General features: G+C 41.4%; 1 long non-coding RNA gene across 2 annotated transcripts in view; it reads right to left on the reverse strand.

The window, feature by feature from the left end:
• Window positions 1-3,062: 3,062 nt before the first annotated feature.
• The window catches only part of LOC131466008 (uncharacterized), a 67,459-nt gene continuing 50,816 nt past the window's right edge, over window positions 3,063-19,705 (reverse strand). The window contains exons 3-4 of one of the 2 annotated variants that reach the window (XR_009241371.1): window positions 3,485-3,600; window positions 3,063-3,409 (exon numbers count right to left, since the gene is read on the reverse strand). This is a non-coding gene — a long non-coding RNA (uncharacterized LOC131466008). Of the gene's footprint in view, window positions 3,601-19,705 lie in introns of both variants that reach the window. The other variant, XR_009241370.1, reaches the window with a different exon arrangement.

Consider the following 19,705-nt stretch of genomic DNA (forward strand, 5'->3'; position numbering starts at 1 on the left):
TCAACATCTAACATAATAAAACTAACACTGTTTGTGTAATGGGTGCAATTTATAAATCTATCTCTGGCAGCCTTTGGTCTTCCCAGACTTTTCCTTTTGGCCGTGCCCAGACAGATTTATAACTTTCAAACAATACAGTAGTCCAAAATTTTGTCTGGGGAATTCACTAAGGTATTCTTCACTGGCTGAATATGATACCTGGGAAATATTACTGAACACAAGTTATTAAACTCTCCACAGTTATCAAAACCTCTTATTAGGGAGTTTGAAAATCTATGTCTATAATTCACTTTTTCCACTCACATCCAAGATGAATGATACTAAACACTGTCAAATAATCTTTGCCACCCACAGGAAAAACAGCACCACTGCCGGAACATAAAACAAATCAGAGTCACTTGTTTTCCTCCAGTGAGAACTGCTGCTAACTCTGGGTACAACTATCCCATTTAGACGAGGCAATCCATTTTGGCTAAGTGATGTCATGCAGCCTGTCACGTTAGTCTGTGAGAGGTTCTGGGCCTATTCCTCATCTCAGCAGCCACTTGCTCATGGTCCGGATGAACAGCCTCTCTTTCCCATTTGGAGGAGTATAACGGGGCAAAAGACTGCACCGATGCCCAAACAGAAACAGCGCCAAGAGCTACACTCAACCAAGGAAGACAGCCAGTCTTTATTTGTTCCCTGGTTTGGAGACGTGCTCTGATATCGCCACGGTCATTTTCACTTTTTCAAGTGGCTCTCAGTGGTTTCAAACTGGCCCTGTATTCACAGAAACCCAGGTAGTATTTCCCACTGTTGCAGTGACTTTGGTTGGGGAATAGTGAGCCCCTCAGCCCATTTAGGGTTGGTACAGTCACATATCTATTCCCTCTTTTCCAATTTTCATGGCCTGCACACGGGAATCCTTCTGCCAGAGACTGCTTCATTATTAGCGCGCCTCGCACAGAGCTCAATGGCAGGATATTGCATACAGAAGCATATAACAGCCCAGCAATTTGAGTTGGGGCAGCTGGGCGTGCAAGTATTGTAATTTTAATTCCCTTCTCAATTCCCACGTCCCTGTACAGTGGACTGTTGTTCTTCTCAAAAACAGTTTGAGGTAACATTTCTGTGAAAATGCTCTGTGTGCTGAAATTGAGGGATCGAGAGAAGCAGGTGATGTGATCTCGCGTCGCATTTTGCTGAAATTGTAAACCACCTGTGGCTCTGCTGATCTCCACTCCGTACACAACCTTGCATACCTCGTCTATAAACCATGATATTTTTTTTTTTTTTGCTATGGCAAATAAAAGTGTAAAAATAACCTGGTTACCATGCCAACGTTTAATATTGAAATTGATCAAAGCCCACTCATACTATAACTGAATCCAGCATTACCTTCTTTTTTTTTGGAAGCTATCATTCAAATACATGATAGCTTCTGCCTCCGTCACCACATTTGTGGAGTAAAATTTCTCCCTGTTATCCACCATCTAAATGGCCATTAGCTGCACTAACCCAATTAGCAGAATAAGATCTAACACAGCCTTCCATTGTTCTTCCATCACAGGAAACAGTAGAGGTTTGCTGTATTCTGATCAGATGTATGGTGATTAATGACTCCTCTCTTGCTCTGTTGACAGGCTGTAGCCGCTCAGAAATTCAGCCCCACATTGGCACTACACATATTTGCCTGTGTAACTGACACTTGAAGAAATAAATTGGGCAATAGCTCCATCACCAACCTGACTACATATACCCACTTTTTCCCCCCCGAACGAATAATGGGAGTAAGATACTGTCAAGAACACGCTCCCTTCCTTGACGTGCCACATCTGTGCATCTGGAATAATGACCAGGCTAAAAATATTATAAACTCAGCAGCAAATTGCTTAAAGGTCGTTTTAATTATACAGATGGGCTGTCGAGCAGTCATGCTTGACAGGAAATAGAAACAAATGATGTAATGCCAACTGGGGAAATCTGTCAATAACGTGGTGGGCACCATCACAGGGAGGCTCTCGGACGAGACGGTAAAGAGGAGAAAAATCTGTGAGAAATTAATTCAGTCCAAAACGTTTGACCTGTTTCCATAAGTATGTTAGTTTACCCTCTAAGAAAAAGCAAAAGGAAAGGTCGGGAGAGCAGGAGAGTACATCTATTTATGAGGGTCACGTTCTTGACCTCGGTCATATTTTATCTTTTGCTCTCTCTACCCAAAACATTTGGAGGCTGTGGCCATGTTGCTGTGTAAGATAATTTATCTATGTCTGAGGAATAAGAAAAATATGAAAAGCTTAAATACATTAAAAAAAAAAAAAAGCCACTGTGCCATGTTTCTTTTTCAGAGAGCAGAGGCTGAATTGCTTTGAAACATTTCAGAGCTATAATACCTCTCAATAGGAACAAAAATCATCATGTCCACTTAAGTGCAAATAGCCAAGGGAATAAACTGCCTGAAATGAAAGAAGAGAAAGAGACAAGAGGAAAAACAGAAGGAATAGAGAAAAACTCAGATAAAGATGTCTGCCTCTGAGGTGTACTTAAAATTATCCCCGTTTGAAAAAAAGAAAAGTTTGAGATACTTATCAGGCCATAAATCTCTGGCGCAGGGTTGAAAAAAAAAAAAGTACTAACGAAATAACAAACACCACACGTCATGCTGCTTTGAATGTCTGCCTTCTTTCCCCCACACTGCAGGAGTTCAAAAGAATAATAACTTTGCCCTCACTCATCACCGCCAAGAGGAGCGTTAGGGCAGCTCGTAATATTGTTTTTTTTTTTTTTTTTTTTAATTAGTAACTCTAATCTGATCATTGGGGGCAGAAAAATCGGCATAGCTCTGTACGACTGTGAACCGGGCTAGTAGTTGAAATGACGGCAGCGGCGCAGTTAGAAAGTCACATCTGTCTAATGACGGTTTCTGCCATCTTTTACCGTATCACATACTGTGACAGGAAGACACAAGGGGACATTAAATGAGTAATGTTGTGTGGAAGGGAAAATACCACGCATGTGTTTTGTTACCTCTTAAGGACCTTTATTCATTAACAGTGACTTTGTACGAACCAGTAGATCTAATGAGGACCAAAGCCTGAGCCTAATGAAGCAGAAAGTCATTTCTGAGTGACTGGTTCCAGGTAAGATGCGACGATTAGGGCATAAACTGTGTCTGGGTATGTGTGTGTGTGTGTGTGTGTGTGCTATGACTCAGGGTGAAAGGGTGAAAGGGACCAAAATTAGGTGGAACAATTACCTGCATCATTACAAGTACAGTACAAAGTAAAAAAAAAAAAAATGATAAGCCAGGGAAAATATGAAAACTAGAGGAGGAAGAGTCCTGAGCTGAGAAGGTAAAGAAACAGCCAACTAGAAGAGAAGAGGATGGAGTGTGGATGGAGCTAAAGCAGTGGATTGTTTCAGGCCGCTGATGGAGAACAAATGGAAAGAGACGAGTGTTGTGATTAGTGCTACATGGGGACCAGGCAACTGCAGCACTTACAGTCTAGTGGTGGTTGGCCCTCAGGCGGCGTCCACAGTGCTCATTCCCCTCCCGTAGAATAGCCGTCACTGGCCAGAAAATCCCAGCATGCCTGCACGCTCTTCCATCGCTGAGCACTGAGCAAAACCAAGACCAATTGTCAGTATTCTCATTCTGGCATAAACAAGATGTCCTGTTGGCAAGAAAGCATCCCCGAAGGAATTACATGGTTGGTTTCATCGCTTACATCTCCTCCATGCTGGATAAGTATGACATTTACTCAGAGATTGTGTATATTATGATGCTGCACTTTATTTTTTATTTTTTTTTTGGCAGTATTACCGTAGATATTGCCACCAGTTGTTTGATTTTAATTCCTTTATTGAATGATTTTTACTATTACAATTCTTTTACTCTCCACACCCAATGCCTTTGCTCGCCTCGCTTCCCCTCCCCGGCAGCTTCAATTCAACCATCACTCAGCACAGAACAATTTCACCAGAGCCTCAGCCAGCTGAATTAGGGTAACTTGAGCCGCTCTAGATTGTAATCAAAGTGAAAATAATGAGTGCAGGACAAAGACCGGTGCTATTACTCGAGGTGGATTAACATTTCTCTCCTTTCGTTTTTCCCGCTCTTTTAGCTCTCTCTCTTTCTCCATCTCCCTCTGGAAAAATAGAAATAGCAGAACCGAGTGAGGGGATATATATAAAAAAAAAAAAGCTGTTCGTGAAAGAATACCAAAAAGAGAGCAAGGGCAAAACAGAGACACACACACAGTGAAGCAGTGGGCCTGTATTACCCTCCACAGCCAAGGACTCGCAAATGAATTTATCACCAGAGGGGATTCTTCTCAGCTTACTTAAACAACCACAGAGTTAAACACACATGCTTCATAGGCATCGCAGCACAAATGTGTGTGTGTGTGTGTGTGTGTGTGTCCGTGTGTCCTCACGGGTGTGTGAGCATTTGTGACCTGCTGGCCAGCTGACTGAGGCAAGCAGCAGGCCATCACAAAAATGAAGGCATCTGTTCCAGCGACTCCTGGCAGATGCAGTTAGTGAGACGAACTGGGGGAGAAGTCGAAGCAGGGGATGTAAGTGTGCGGTGGCACTTGTTTGAGGTTTTGTTTGATTGTTTTTCTTTGCAATAATAGGGGAAAGTAAATGATATGTGACTGCAATTTGTAAAGCAAACATGAGGCCTGCTGTACTGCTGCACTACCTCCACCTCTCTTCCATGTTAAATGTGTCTGGCTTTGCGTTGTGACAAGGAGACAAAAAAAAAAAGGAAATTAATAAAGCTTTTTTTGTTCTGTAGGTTTTTTTTTTGCTTTTGACAAATAGTGTTTTCTACAAAGCACAATAAAAAAATGCATATCACACGTACAAAACAATCTATGTCACCTCCAAATCATGCCATCTTATCCGCCATCTTATTGTCGTATTTTGTACAAAATCTTGCGGAAAAAACTAAACATGAATCATGAGTGATTTTTCAGTGTGTCCAGCCCTCTACCCGTTTCTCCCAGCTACTCACTGATGACACTGTGGTGCAGGCACAGAGGCAGCTGCACAACTAACAAGAAATTCTGTAAATTTCACACTATGCTGCCTGCCAAAAAACCCTGGGCCCAGATTTGGTCTCTCAAGTCTTGTTCCAATTTTTCCGCTGCCTGCCACCAAGCAGAGGACGCCGTTCGTGCTGCATCCCTGTTTGGACACAACTCTCAGAAAACATGTTGAAGTCACTGGCGACGGAAACATTCCAAACAAGTCGCAACAAGCTCGTATCCGTGGCGCTGAACAATCGGCACGATGCTGAGAAAAAAGTACGTTTTATTTGATTAAATTTAGATGCTGTTCATCAAGAGATATAGCAGTTACAGTGTTTTCACATGGAGTAGAAGGCTGAACGTTCTCCCCTTTTCTATATCTCTCTCTCTCTTTCTCTCGTGTCTCTCAGCAAAATCACGGAAATGTTTTGACCCTTTACTTCCATTTGGCCCACATCTGCTTTAGAGATGGGCTGTAAGTTGCTGACACTACGAGGGGATTGTTATGCATTTTGATGCGCTCGTGCCTTGAGGGGGGCAGAGGGAAAGTACTGATAGGAAATAGAAGAAGTCCTGAGTCAAGCAGTCCATACAGCTTTCTATTTATCGTATGAGGAAAAAAAAAAAAGAAGAGTTGAATCAGTCACTGGTGTGCTTATGTAGTATTTAATTAATGAATTACTGTGTGATGTGTGAGGGGAAAAAAGAAGGAAAACTGTGTATGCATTATTTTTTTTTACATCAACCACTAAAATAAAAACCAAGGTTTTCAAACCACGCTATAATAATCATAATCATTTTCCTAGTGTACAATTTTAAAGCAGAAGGAAACCACCGAACATGGAATTCCGCAATTGAATTACACAATTTCATCGTAATGGGGGACTTAATAGCTGGTTACACGTTACAGCTGTAAGTTATGGGACATATTTATTGTGCCACAAGCTGCATGAGTGCAAATAAACACACCAGTGCTTTAATCCCGGAGAGTCGCCAAGCCACAGGTTCCACACCGTAAATTGAATGTGAATTAAAAATTTTACCTCGACCTTAAAAAAAGAAAATAAGACTCCATGCGGCAAACTCTGATTAACCTGGTCCGCTTTGAAATGTTTTTATTTGTATATTCTTTACTCTGCCACACACTGTGCTGTTACTGTGAGTGAAGTGTGTGAAGTGACGGCCATTGTTTCGGTCGTTCATTCTACAAAACATGCCTGGCTTTATTCGGATGACGGCTCCATCTTGTGAGGGCAGCCAGTGGGCTCCAATCAGGAGCTGCATTTGTTTTACAATATCCCAGTAATTAACTGATTGATAATTTCAGGGTTGGTTCCCCTTAATTATGGGGCTGATTTTAAATGAACACGGTGTTCCAGTGAATTGGAAACGACCGAGACAAAGTCCGACACCTCTTTTAGATTTGTACCATGCATGGTCCCCGCCCACACTCTGTTGTGGCTGCTCAAATGATGTTGAAGAAATCTTCCCCTGCTGGCCTCCTTTACCACACCTACATTATTATCTTACTGTAACAAGGGAAGCTAGAATCCATTTCAACATCTATGCATAACGTGTATAATTATATCACCTTCTATGTTTTGAAATAAAATATCATGTTATTAGGAATAAGAAATATTTGCTACGACTTCAAAAACTGAAGTGTTAGGTTAAATTGTGCGATAGTTTGGACAAATTACTTGTACTTTATAAGTACTTTACAGTTAAATTAGCATGTTTAAGTCGACTACGACTGACATACTTTGACAAAAACTGTTTGAGAGTATGGCAGGTCCTACATGAGCCAGGCCGATGATGACTGAAGGAGTTTAAGATTCACTCTGCCATGCGGAGAAGTGTTCTGCAGCAGCTGCAATCAGGGCCTTGATGGCGGCCATAAGTTCTAGCTTATGGTGTGTGTGTGTCGGAGAGGGGGGGGGAGGAGCGGAACCTCCTTATTATGGCTGCTTGACAGGGATCAAGGCAAGTAAAGCATCCACAACCTCCAAACCACCCGTGGCCCACTGCTCACCTTCCGGTGACATCGAAACTTGGGGGCGAGAGGAGGGACAAAAACAAAAAATAAGGATTCCATTCCCTCACCACACCACACGCTTTCCTCTTTTTAATACCCATGCACAAGTAGCAGTTGCAAGGAATCTGTGTATGTAATGGCTAGTAATAGAAATATCCATTTCAGCACTCGGGGTACTTCTGAGGTATGAGGCTTCTTTGTCTAGGGACTGCTCCTTGGCAAAGCACCAATGAGCCATGCTGTGCAGGATTTACTAGCCTCACATTTTTTTTTTTTTTCAACATCACTTGGAAAGGTATGTGGAAAATCTTTTTGATAAACAGAGCTGAGGTGAAAAAGATGGCATTCAGATCAGCATAGTGTACAGTGAAGCATGTGTCTGCAATTCAGTTTCAAGTCTGGATGAAGTCACAATTGAGTTTTGTTTACTGTGTCATCAACGCTGGATCAAGCTCTGGCAACGCTTGCAAACTTGCAGAATAATCACATAAGCTGTTTGAATGTGAACGCAAAAGTAACATTTTCAAATTAGTTTACTTTATTGTTTAAACCAATGATTTCAGGAATTTTAGTATGACCTATAGCTATTTTATATTTTAAGATGCAGTGGACGATTGGGCGGAGCAAGAATGTTGGCCCTTAAAGCCAAAAGTGTTATGAAATTGTGAAGTTAGAATTTGGTTTTTGACAACTGCCAAAAAAAAATAATACATGTACTGTAAAACCTGTATCTCTTTAAACTGCTGCAGGAAAAAAAAGGAAAAAAAAAAAAAAAAAACTTTCACCCCCTCTCTGTTCTATGGGAGACCAAGGAGCCATCCATCACTATTCTCCACAGTGCTTTACTGCCCAAACTGCTCTCTCAACATAAATGAGTGCTGTGGGGCTGGGCAGAGGTTTTTCTTTTTGACCCCGAACAACTGTACAGAGTGAGGCACACTAAACATCCATTATAGCACCACTCTCAGCTGACTGGAAGCAGAAAGTGCAGATTATCATTTTTATATTTTAAATAAACACACATATGTGTGTGTGTGTGTGTGTGTGAAAATGATCTATTTAATTGTATTTGTTCTAATGAACAATTTTATCATGTAGGACGCCATCATTTTTACAGTAACAAAATGTGCAAAATGCACAACTAAACACAAACGCATCAAACAGCACGGTCAGCATTATTTAAAGACCTGAACCAAAATGGACGAGATTTGGTTTGAATGATAAAAGGAGCAACAAATAAAACAAAAACCAACAAACCCCTCACAAAAATCCCTTCATTCTGTATTCATCACATTAACAGGGACAGAACCTCCGTGGGTTAATAATGTAAACCCATGTTTTCCTTTCAGTGTTCACAGAATTAACAGTAAATTATACATGAGAAGCAAGCATCTTCCTTACCTATTAGAAAACACCCTAACCTGCAGGTCAGGCGGCAGACAGCAATAACAGAATCTACCCTCGCACCTTTTCCTCCTCGTGTCAGCTGGGACAATAAGGGCCTCAGCTAGGGGCACGACATGAACACATTCTGATAGTGCAGCGGAACCAGAGTGGGGCCACTGAGCGTCCCTGTCAACCGCCAAATAATGGAAATACAGTCTCTGAATAGCCATGCAGCTAAATCCAGCACCACTCTGCCTTCAGACAATAGGCAGGGTGCTAATCCCTCTTCATGGGGTCTGCATCCCCTGTCATGCCCAGTGGCGAACCATGCTGAGACGCTGTGCTGGTGACTGACACCTTGACAAAAGCAGCGTCCCGGGATACTGTTGGGCCTGCGTGCTCTGGACTGCTGTGCGTGGAATCTGCATTGCTGAGAATAAAAGAGATGAGCACGGTGTTAAACAATACGCTCCCAGGGTGCCGAGACCCCCGTCAAGTAGCTCGCTGCGGCCACCCATCGAAACCCTTGAGCCCAGCATTCGAAGTTGGCAGGAAGTCCATCCCACAACTGCCCCCCCCTCGACTATCCACCACTATCAGTCTTATGTCGGAGTTGGATCTAACTGGGCCTGCTCTTCTGTCGTCTACATTGCTCTGCTGAATCTGACAGCTGTTACCGAGGTTGTTCATTCAGTGCATCTTTCCATACACACACACAATGTCCACACAGCCCCGCCTGTGTAGCCAACCAGCGCTTACGCTCCACAGCCAACAGACAAGGTGGAGAAAACGAGCCGACAGTGTCACTCACCCGCCACGTACATTTCACGCTAAATATGTGCGTGAGGACGGCTCCTTTCCCCCCCCCACTCCTGAAATAACTCAGCTGATTTAAACACAGCGACACCTTTTGTTTGTTTATTTGTTTCGCTCTTTTTACACGTATAAGGCAAGCTGGTGGAAAACTGGGTCAAACGCCGTGCGAATGTGTGGTGGAACTGAAAATGGCTGCTGTGATGGGTGTGCTCACTTGAATGTAGAGCTGCAGTGGCATTGAGCAGAGATTGGGGGCGCTCAAACTGTATTTACAAGAAGGCCCCATCATCACATAAAAAAAAAAAGTGCAGTCCTCCCTCTGGTTTATTGAGACGAAAAAAAAAAAGACGCTAACGGCTTTATTAATGCCATGACAAATGCATTGTGCGGTTAAACTGTTCGACGTAAAATATTATCAATAAAAGACCAAAATCGAGTCAAAAAATGCTCTGGTCTTCATAGCATCCAGGCTTTGGAGCTTAGTACTGGTATTTCTTTATTTGAATCTTAAGGAAAGTCAGTTGTTTCATAATATTTTACTATCATTTTGTCATTTATTTATTGATTGATTGATTTAGTATAATGTTACATCTCTCTGGTTCACCTACACTCGCTTCATTCTCTGTGACAAGACAGACTGTTGCCACAGTGAAGATAAAAAGTTGCAATATCAGTTTCCTTTTGACTAATATTGTTATTCTGTTTCATCTGACAAACTAACACATTCTGTTATTTGTTTCTGTATCATAGCCTTGAATGAGCCGTGTCACACACCGTCTCCATTTGACTCCAGCTCACTGGAACTACGGCTCTCTCGTGCAGTGCACTGGCACTGCTCCATCCATTGTGGTGCATTCCACTGCTGCGTTTCTTGTTATTTACAGATAAGAGCGTTAGATGTGTTTATGGTATGGCACAGTAGTTGATCTTGCTGTGCTATGTGCTGCCGTACTGAACAGTTTGCTAATTGGAAAATAATGAGGGTAATAATGGCCAGCCACTGATTAAAATTCATCAGTTGGGCCTCTTTTTTTTTCTCCAGAATAACACCGAGTGTGAATTAAATGACGTGCAGAAGGAAGATATTAGAATATCATCTCATTATATTGACACACTTAATTATATGAAGAAAAGCCACTGTTGGTGTACGACCCGGATATCTATATACTTAATGAGCATGTAATAATTCCCTCAAATGAGCCACATTGTGGCTTCGTCAGTGTGGTTAGATATACACTGGTGGAAAACAGTTTACGCTAGCAGCAGCAGCAGCAGCAGCAGCACACAAGCAATACTGCTAACATGCTGTACACACTGCCTCTGTATATTTAATGAGTTATTATGAATAAGGCCATTTATGACCCGAGGATCTACATACTTAATGAGTATGTAATTATTCTTTTAGACAAGCTGAGCTGACAATGTACTTAAAATACAGCATAAACTAAGGGAGAGCTAAGGGCTCCAAACTTTTGCAATAAGTAGCACCGCAGTTCCCTAACTGAGCACCAGCATCACATGTAGGAGCGTAGAATAGACTGTGAGCCATCATTCACAAAAGAGATGTCCTGCTGTCGTGCCAGAAAAAAAGGAAAAATATTTTGTTATAACAAGGTAACAAAACTTTTGTTTGCTGATATATTTGCTGTAACAGTATCTATCTGATCAGGTGACAGCTTAGAAGTATTCACTGGTCAAGCAGTTCTACCTGGTCTCTGACAAACATGTTACATTTGTAATTTGTTGAAGTTTGCAAGAATTTAAGGCTGAAACAATGACTCGATTATTTGATTTTTAATCGATTACCAGATTAATCGTGAACTATTTTGATAATCGTCTAATCGGTTTAAGTGATTTTTAAAGTGTATTGATTTTTCCGCTTCTTAAATGGGAATATTTTTCTGGATTCTTTGCTCCATATAACAGAGAAATCATTCAAACTGAATCATTTTGGTTTGTGGAGAAAACAAGACATTAGCGAACATCATCCTTTCCAGGACTGAGGAAGAATGATCCGAGATTTTCTGGACCCAACGATTAATCGAACAATCGAGAAAATAATCAACATTAATGATTAATTCATTATGAAAATAATCGTTAGCTGCAGCACTTCAAGAATTATTGATTTAATGTAATTTGCTCTAGACTTCCTTGTAGTTGCAAAACATGCAAACTTCTGAAAAAAAAACCATGAACATCATCAGGCGTTTGATGGTTAGTCATTAAAATACAGTTCATGACAACTCTAAGACAGGTTGATATAAGGCAACAACGTTCTGTGCATTAATAATTTTCCATGAATTATTTGATACTATGCATATTTACTGAGAAACAATGTACGGCTTTATTTTAATAGAAAAAAAATGTGTTTATGCAATAATAGTATACAATCCTTTAGTTTAAAATAATGTGAAAAATGTATTTTAATAAACAGATTATTAAACATAATTGAACAAATTAAGAAAAGATGTGTTGTAGGTTTATGACCGTCAATGTAGTAAAACAAAACCTCCTCCTTCATTTGAAGCCCGTTGAAGGCCAGCCCTGGTCTGCTGTTCAAAGTTTGCAGTCAAGGTGGCACATTGAGTCGTTTCCACAAAATTCTGGACCAAAGTAAACGTGGTCCATTTTTCTTTGTACCATCTCATGTCTCTTTGCAATGAACTGTGCAAAACTGTTCCTGTCACAAATAGTAAGACTTAGATAGTAAGGCTCTAAACACAGTTTAGGTGTGGTTGACCCTGTTGACCCTGTTGCCAAGTTATAAAAAGTGTTATTGGTTCATTAAAAAAAAACAAAAAAACATTGCTGTTGAATTAATTATATGCCAAAAATACTACATAACCCAAATATTTTCGAAAACAGGTCAACTTGCAAAGCAGGCTGCGTCACATGCTGGCACTTTTAGCGCTTCATCTATTTAACAATCAGACAACATCTGATTGCTGTCTATAGTGGCAGCGGCTGACATGCAACTCAACTAGTGGACAAGTGAAGAGCAGCTCGAGTAAATTAAATAACTACCAAAGCCCAACGGTAAAAATGACCAATGTTAATAATTTGCAGAGTGGAAAACATGAAAGCGCAGCGTCAGTGACACAGCACAGGCCAGGAGGCAGGTGAAGGAGAATATAGTGCAGGATTTCAACATGTGCAAGAGAGGAGATTTTCACAAACAGGTGCTTGACCTTTTACAACTCCTGGAAAAGTTATTTTAGATGAGCGTGATGAGGCCATTTACTCATCTGCTTCAAAAACTCTTACGCCTCTTAACAAAAAACCACTCTTACTACTCCAACTCCAAAAAAGCAACTCTTTGGGATAGGAGGAAAATACTGTAGATTTCACATTTGATTTACACTCATCAAAAATGTTATACTGTAGGGAATGAATTGTTCATTTTTATCAATTTCAATCAATTCATTTTCTATGCTCTAATTTCTCTCTCTCACACACACGCACACACACACACACACACATCCCATACAAACATAGGCACTAGTTCTACCATGATATATGATTATTGTAAAATCAACAAAAACAAAGTGGGGGCATATTTATACAATTTTAAAAAAATGGTTTCAAAATGCCACATAATGTTCACAGCCTGAGGCCCTGAAGCTGATTACTGTATCTCTCTCACTCTCACACACACATACAAGCCCACTGCATTACATTCAGCGATGCACAGAGCATCATGTGAACGGGCATATTTCTACACAATGTAATATTAATATATCTCATACATTTATCGATGTGAAGCAGCAAATGTGCTTAGGCAGAATACAGACTAATCAACATTCAAAGCCATCACTGCCCCAGTTTGGATCACTACTGTGCTTACCACCATTTCACCTATCAACGGTGTTATCTTTCAAACTGAATTTCATCACATTCAGCATGTTCTGCTTCATCAAACACATGCACAAAGCCACACGTGAACAGAAACAAACACAAGATGCAGATATGAAAACACACACACACACACACACACACACACACAGACCTGACTCTCTCAAGCGGCAGGGCCATTCACACGTTGCTCTCTCTGCCTCCATCCCTGACAGCAAAGCTGTACTGACGGTTTACCTTGCCCCAGGACATTCATGGGACAGTGTATCAGCCTACTCCCCACTGTCAAAGACATGTAGCCCTGTTTATCTTCTAATTGACTCTCAGAGGAAGGCTAAGATTGACAGGGTCACTCCCACATCACTTAAGCCAAGTAAACTCTGCACACATTGTGGCAGCCCTTACTTTATTGATAAGCACTGCTTCGACACGGAAGAAGGCAACGCCATTAGAATCTCATCACGTTTTTCTCATTGGAGAAAATGACCGTCTTTCCCAGTTCTGCCTCACGTCTATGATCAGAAGACTCAGAAGAGATGTGGGAGCGGCTACAGGGAGCAACATGTTCTCACAAAACAAAACACGTCCAGGTTTTCTCATGTTGTTCAGTGTGGCAGCAAAATTAGGGAAGGCTGCTGCTGCCAACGGTTGACACAAGAGTGGGGATAACATATAGTGTAGGGTGTATTTATTATGCATCGGCGGGTGGAAACACAGCCTGGAAATGCCATAACAGGTCTAAGCAGAAACAATGGGATTGATTGAGACTAATTGACAGCATGAAGGAGAAGGGGAAAAAAAATCTGAGTGAGGTGTTTTTTTTTTCCTTCCCTGGCAATGACTTGTCATCACCTGACAGGAAGCAACTTCTCCCTTGTTGATACACGCTGGGCATTTGACACCTTTTTGAAAGCCCAGCTTGCCGCTCCTGATGGCAGATGATGGGGTAAAAGGGCACCGGGTGCGAGTGCGAGCCAAGATGGCCCTTGTCCTCGTCTGTCGGAGATTATTTCATGGGTCGCGACTGGTGTGCTGGCAGTTTGTCACGCGCCACTTGCAATGATGTCACCAAGGCCAACATCGCAGAACTTTGGCCAGCTGGGTGCCGTCACAGCCTCATCACGTCTCAACTAAAGAGCACATGACTTTTTAAAAACCCTGCTAGGGGACAAATATTAATAGAGCAGTACAGTAACATGATTAACAAGGCTATGAGGAAATTGAGCACGAGACAGTTTGTTTTAAACCAGGTTAACTAATTGGTGTGGGCTTCTGGACAAAACTCCAAACTGTCAAGATGAGACGGACAGAAGGAGAGTTGGCATTTAATCAAGGTTTTAATTAATAAGTGAACTCTACATGCCCAGAACTGAATCACCTCCCTTTCATCACTTCCCTGACAGCCCTCTTTGTTTTTTGAGATTCGAAGGTCTAACGACTCTTAGGTCGTCTTCCAAGTTGTCACAACAAACTGAATTATGTCCTTTGATGTAATTAAAGAGGCACATTAAAGGCTCTTTCTACTCACTAGAATATTTATATTTATTAAAAACGGTGTATTTTTCATCCAGGAGTTACAGTCTGGGCAGAGACTCTTTTTAGGTTCTTATATATACACACGAGGAGCCTGCTTAGATCCCTAATAAAAGGAGCAATTTGCTGCACAAGAGAACTATCAACATCTAGAGACATGACTTTTGGGTGCCAAAAGGTCTTTGTTCTCTTAATCAACTTGTTTTAGCTGTGCGTCACTTCAAACGTGCACAGAAACAGAGGACTCACCTGGGGAGAAGAAAGGTCGTCTTCAGCTGAAAGAATCTGATTTCCATCCTCTTGCATCCATTTCCTTGAGCCAGTCGCTTATTAAGGAAAGACCCCTCACTACCCAGAGCACTTCAGCTCATTACGTGCTAATGATCTGTACATAAGAATGACTTTTACCTGTGATAAAGAGCTCCTCAGCACGCAGGAGAGCAGGAATAAAACAAAAGAACATTTTTAACAAGACCCTCAAAAGATGCTCCTCTCCCATAAGTAAAATATGTAAAAGGAAACCTGCTGTGTCATTGACTCCCACACACACACACACAGCTGAAAACTTTAGCTTGATCTTGTGATAGTTCTTCTCTAATCTTCTGATGTTGTTCACTTTACTCTGGTATGATTTTGAAAGCCACACTGAAAATGTCCTTGTAAAATCTGGTGTATGTGTGTTTCACCGTGTGTGCGTGTGGAGGTGCAAGTGTCCGTTGGAAGGGGAGGGCATAATCTCATTCTCGGTTTCAATCTGGTAATTAACGTGACAGCATGACAAATGGACATGATCGGCCGTCTGCCTCCAGAAGACACACGTATGCTGTAGAACACGTTTCTATGGAGGATTCCACTCAGAGCTAGGGCTCAGTGATATGGAAAAAAATCTTATCACAATATCATTTTTTACATCGTTCGATATCGATGTACGTCACCATCGTCAATATTTCTGTCAAGTTTAAAGGTTCCCCTTTCCTCTGAAGTAGAAGTTTGGAGAGAGACAAAAGATTCAAACCTTGACATCACAGGTTCAAAGCTTCAGGTTTTACAGAAGAACAAAATAAATTCTTCTAAATGAAGTTTAATATATAAGGAACGACCTTCATGTTTCCTCTTTTTCTTTCTAGGTCAAAGGTCAAAATAGGTTACATTGTTGTCAAACAAACTCAAGAGATTTATTTACAACCAGGCAGTTTAAATCCATTACTTTTCGACTGTGCGATATTGAACCATGTCTTTGGCAATAAATTAGGTGATTGCGTATGTGATGTCACCGTTTTTGTCCTATGGTAGTGCGCCAGACAGAGAAGACACCATGGTCTGCTGTTGTGGTGCAGACATAACGTTAGTATTAAAGGGAGGGTCTCAGACTGTACAGCCTTGCATTGTGTGTTCTCCAGGGGATGGCACTGCCACTGTCGCTCAAGGTTTCGTTCCGATTTTGTGTCTTTATTTTCTCTGGACGTGGGTGAAATGAGTTCTATTGAAGTTATAGCCGTTCTCTCTTGTTTTCATAGACGAAAATGTCTATCACAGCAAAATGGGTGAGTTTTATCTTAGAGATTCATGTGAATTTAAAAGAGTAATACAAAAAGTTAATGCAAGTAATTAATAGTGCAAATGAACATGAGCCTGTATGTAAACAAAACATACAGTGGTGACACTTTCTTTGATGGCTGTCCTCTCCTTCATATTTACACTATGCCCTTCCTGATAAGGCCTAATAGCACAGTGTAGTAGACCTGTCTAAATAAAGACAACTGTACAATAGAACCTGTCCCTCTCTCTGCTCTACTCTCCCTCCATCCCCACTGCCATTAATCTATCCCTCTATCTTGAATACCCGATTTGGCTGAGAGCTTTGCACTTCACTACACTGCTGCCTTTTCCTCGGAGTTGGTGCACTGCCAACCGTATGCAGTAACAAACACATGCACACTTTCTCACACAGACTCAACAATGACATGAACTTACACAGGACAAGAGGCTCCAAAACACATGGAGTGACCCGCAGTGGTGTCTAATAGCATACACGATGCGTCCCACTGCTCTGTAGCTGCTACATCACCTGTATGAAGCGTCACAGTAAAGCAGATACGAAAAGTCCACTTAGCCAATTCATTCGCGTGGAGCTCGAAATTAAAATAACACTGCACCCTAGCATCCAGATACAGCATCTCCTGATAATGTCATGCATCAGATATCATCTTGAAAAGGGTATTTTTTGAGAGCATTAGAACCAAATAAATACGCAAAATAATCCCTTCCTGGCAAAGCAACCAAGCATGCTCCAGTTACTGATATTTACACAGTACAAAATAATAACAATGCTAATGTCAATAGAAACACAATAATGTCCCAATCTGATTATGGAGGCTGTGTGTATATGGCGAGTAGAAAATTTAATTTGAAATTTGAGAACTTGCCTCTGTCTGTAATGTATTAAAGTGGGGGCTGGGAGGAGGTGGTGGGATGGGGGGATTTAATAAACCCGCCAAAAAATGTTTCAAATGCATAATGGGCCGAGATAAGGTGGAGACTATCTTTTTTTCTAAAGTGATTATGAGATTTTATTCATTTGTGTCATTAGTCAAACTGACAGCCGGTCCCTGCAGGCTGGACTTCTGCCATTCTACACTCCTGCTCACCTATCTGAGAAGGAACCCCATAATGAATGTTTACAACACACAGGTAACAGAGTAAATATTGGACTCATCAATTATGGAGGGTGAGGGGAACTGGCAATCAAATCCCATGATTATTGTAACCGTTGGGGCAACATGGGCCGCGACAGTGGCTGCTGGTCACACATGACGCATCATGTAAGCGGAGCATGAACACAATGAGACAGATATAGAGCCTTAAAAACACACGGATGCCCTTCACCTTGTCATTTTGTGGAGCTGTCGTACCTACAAGACATAGGGCAGTAAAGGAGCTTGTTAACATTGTGTTGGGGAAAGTAGAGGCAATGGTAGAGAGATAATTGGAGAGGGAAAGCTAGGGAGAAGACATCTAAATGATACCGTTATCATCAAGGACAGTTGCTCTCAAAACAAAGGTCGGTTAAAATTTACATGGTTTACATTTCCAAAAAAAAAGGGTATAAATATTTATTACCTTTACTCTGCCTTAGGTGAGCGACGATAACTTTCAAAATAAATGAGAAAAATGGGCTGTGGTTCTTTTGTTGATAGTGGCGCAGTCCTTTGCTTTAAACTTAGTCAACAAGTGAGAGAATAAAGTAGCTTGAGTTGTTATTGTTACTGACTTAGTAAGTATGTGTGTTTTCTTCTGCTTCATAATAGTCTAGAGACTTAATTTGTGCAGTGCTCCTAAGAACTGTATGTCTAGGCATGGTGACTTGGAGTACCTCTCTTTAAATTTGTGCTGATGTCCGCGCATTTGGGTTCTAAGGACCCTATTCCTGCTATTCCACATTTTGGACTGCAGGACCCACAGCTCAGAGAAAGTAAACGGACACCACCAAAAAAAATATCCCCCATTACAGCAAAGTATAGCTGATGGGGCTTTGAAACCAGCCATTTGTTCCATCTAGGTTAGGATACTCAGACACTGAGACACTCTCCTGTCTTCATTGTGTTTTGCCTGGTCAATTAAAATGTTCCAGCATGAGCAAGACCTGCAGGTGCAGGCAAACAGACTCTGATAGCACACATCTGCTCTTTTTTTTTGTTTGTTTGTTTGTTTTTGTGCTCCCCACACAGAGTGAACGTGTCTTGCAGATTGTATTTTGCAGGCTAAGTGTCCTAACATCTGTGTTGGCCTGTGAAGACGACTGAAGGGAGCTGGGAGCGGACCAGGTGCCAGCTGTATGTAAACCATATCACAATTTTCCTCCATGGTTCGAGCCTTGATCTGATGACTGCTACCCGATTCAGCACACAGGTGAATAATACAAGAGGGGGGTCATTAACATGTAATTACACACATACACAAGCACAGACACACAGACAACCACAGCACTGACAGCACTTCAGCATAATACTGAAACTCCCCCTCCCAGAGGGACCAATCTATGTTTTTAAGTTGGAACACCTGTTACCATACTGTGCATGCAAGCCATAGATTGGAACACTCAGACCAGAGGAGCAAAATTATAACATTGCTTCAGGTTAATGTAACCTAAAAAAGCACAGACCAAAAGATTGTCATCCAAGTTATAGAAAAAAAGCAGGCCTGTTATGGTCACATTTGTAAATTAACTGGAGGCACATTAGGGATGGCCATAATGACTCCATATTAGAATGGTGAAATAGCTGTGCCTTAGCCATTGAGTTTAAGCTGCCAAGGGCTGGAAACACACAGTCTTGCACACACACATACACAAGCATGCAGAGCAAGCTAATAAATTGCCCTGACACACCCTTTGGCAGCAGTATAACCTACCACAACCACATCCCCCCTCGCCCACAACCAGTGTAACTCCTAATTTAGCCAAGTTTAACAGTGAAATATAGACTTCCCCCATGCAGACTCCATTTCCAATGCTGGGAAGAGAAGGAGAATTGTCATACAGTAGTTTGGAGGATCTGGAAGTTGCATTAAACTCTTTGGAAAGCTCATTTGGCCAGAAACTACTGGGAGAGGTCGGGGAATGTCAAATGAAAAGATGTGCACACAAAGACATGCCAAAGTGATGTGTGAATACATATATACGTATATATGTATCACCTGCTACACAAGTCAACTTTTATACATTTGTGTTTCTTTGCTATGCCGACTCAGAAATAATGAACAAAGGTGAGAGGTGAAACTCCTGAAGATACAGTGACCTGGATGACTGAGAACCTTCACCCACAATTGTTACCACTGCTGAGGTGTTGAGCCAGGTGCTAGAGCTGCTCAATGAATGGAAAGAGTTAGAGTTAAGGTGTGTTATTTTGAGTATTTTAGAAAACGATCTACTGTAGCTTTTACAGACCATCAGCACATGTAAAAGAGGTCAAGGGCAAAGAGGTTCCTGTTATAGCTATACTATACTTCCTGCCTCATGTTAATACCTAGTGGATGCACCCTCCACTCTAATGCTGACGTGAAACAC

Source organism: Solea solea, chromosome 9, assembly GCF_958295425.1.
Source record: "Solea solea chromosome 9, fSolSol10.1, whole genome shotgun sequence".
Classification (NCBI taxonomy): Eukaryota; Metazoa; Chordata; class Actinopteri; order Pleuronectiformes; family Soleidae; genus Solea; species Solea solea.